Source organism: Sapajus apella, unplaced genomic scaffold (assembly GCF_009761245.1).
Source record: "Sapajus apella isolate SASKATOON/1434 unplaced genomic scaffold, GSC_monkey_1.0 scaffold89, whole genome shotgun sequence".
Classification (NCBI taxonomy): domain Eukaryota; kingdom Metazoa; phylum Chordata; class Mammalia; order Primates; family Cebidae; genus Sapajus; species Sapajus apella.
Window position 1 is genome coordinate 5592131 of NW_022437029.1, and position 1806 is coordinate 5593936.

A 1806-nucleotide genomic window follows, 5' to 3' on the forward strand; every position below is an offset into this window, starting at 1 on the left:
AGCAACCAACAGCACCTTCCGGCTGGTTAGGGGGTTTAGGAGACGTTGGTTTTGTGCAGACATGACTTGATGCTGGATTCCGACTTTCAGAAGACAAACTATTCAGTTCTGCAAACTCCACAATCTAGAATAAGGAATTAGAAAACCAACCCCTTCCTTTACTTAACGGTTAAAAATCATACAGGACTCAGAAAACAAAATGAAACAAAAACTGAACCTTTCTTAGATCCTAAAAGTGTTCCTCGGATAGAAAACCAACTCTCCCACTGACTAAAGATTAAAGGCGTCTTTTTCTCTTTAATGGGGCCACAGTTGGGCAAAATGCCCATCACTTTAAAACCACCTCTCAGCTGGAAGTATGTAATTTTTAGCGAGTCACAGAAAAATAGGGAAACTTATGCGGAGTTTCCTTGGTCACTTCCCCATCTGGGTGATCATGTACTCAGCCCCAGCACTGCAGCCTGGGGGTGCTCCCCGTGAGGAGGAAAAGGTGTGTCCACTGCCACCCAGTGTGAGTGGGTGACACCGCCCGGTTAGGAAATCCCAGCTCCCAAGAGGGTATAAATCCCTGCTCGACTGCTGAGCTCCCGCTGGAGGTGAAAGTCTGGCCTGGCAGCCTTCCCCAGGTGAGCAGCAACAAGGTGAGAGAATGCAGAGCTGCAGGTAAGAGCTTTTGAGACAGACAGAGAGAAAGAGAGAGGGAGGCAGAGAGAGAGAGACAAAGGCAGAGAGAGGCAGAGAGGGAAAGGCAGAGAGAGACAGAGAGAGGCAAATAGAGACAGAAAGACAGAGAGAGGTGAAAAGACGGAGGCAGAGAGACAGAGAGAGGTGGAAAGACAGAGACAGAGAGACAGAGACAGAGAGAGGTGAAAAGACAGAGAGAGGCAGAGAGACAGAGACAGAGAGACAGAGATAAAGACAGAGAGACAGAGACAGAGGGAGAGACATAGAGAGAGGTAGAGAGAAACACAGAGACAAAGAGAGACAGGGACAGAGAAACAGAGATAGAGAGACAGAGAAACAGAGACAAAGAGATGGAAACAGAGGCAGAGAGAGACACACAGATACAGAGACAGAGAGAAATCTGGAAGTCTGGACACCTGAGTCCGTTTCTGGTGGAGCCTCAGGCAACCCTCCCAATTTCTCCAGAACTCAGGTACCTGATCCGGGTGACCTTCCTTCCCCATGACCTTCTTCCCCTGTGTGAAGGTGACCTTAAGCATTCCTTGACCTTCCTGGGCCTCAGTTTTTCTATCTGTCAAAAAAGGGGTTGGATCAGAGGGTTTCTAAGGACCTTCCATGATTCTAGGCCACAGGCAAAATCGCCGTGGAATCCAACACAAGACAGCAGACCACTGAGACCCATTTCCACCATGAGAGGCTGGGCATGCGAAGTGTGCTGAATGGGGGGTGGGCATGGGAAGTGTGCTGAATGGGGGGTGGGCATGGGAAGTGTGCTGAATGGGGGGATGGGCATGGGAAGTGTTCTGAATGGGGGTGGGCATGGGAAGTGTGCTGAATGGGGGTGGGCATGGGAAGTGTGCTGAATGGGGGGGTGGGCATGGGCAGTGTGCTGAATGGGGGGTGGGCATGGGAAGGGTGCTGAATGGGCAGTGGGCATGGGAAGTGTGCTGAATGGGGGTGGGCATGGGAAGTGTGCTGAATGGGCAGTGGGCATGGGAAGTGTGCTGAATGGGGGGTGGGCATGGGAAGAGTGCTGAAGTGGGGGTGAGCATGGGAAATGTACTGAATTCGGGGATGGGCATGGGAAGTGTGCTGAATGGGGGGTGGGCATGGGAAGTGTGC

At 51.5% G+C, this 1806-nt stretch overlaps 1 protein-coding gene across 1 annotated transcript in view; it reads left to right on the forward strand.

Moving 5' to 3' along the window:
- Window positions 1-418: 418 nt before the first annotated feature.
- IL1R2 (interleukin 1 receptor type 2) overlaps window positions 419-1806 on the forward strand; it is a 34338-nt gene continuing 32950 nt past the window's right edge. The window contains 1 exon segment of the mRNA XM_032255534.1: window positions 419-637. The gene's annotated coding sequence lies outside the window, so the exon portion shown is untranslated.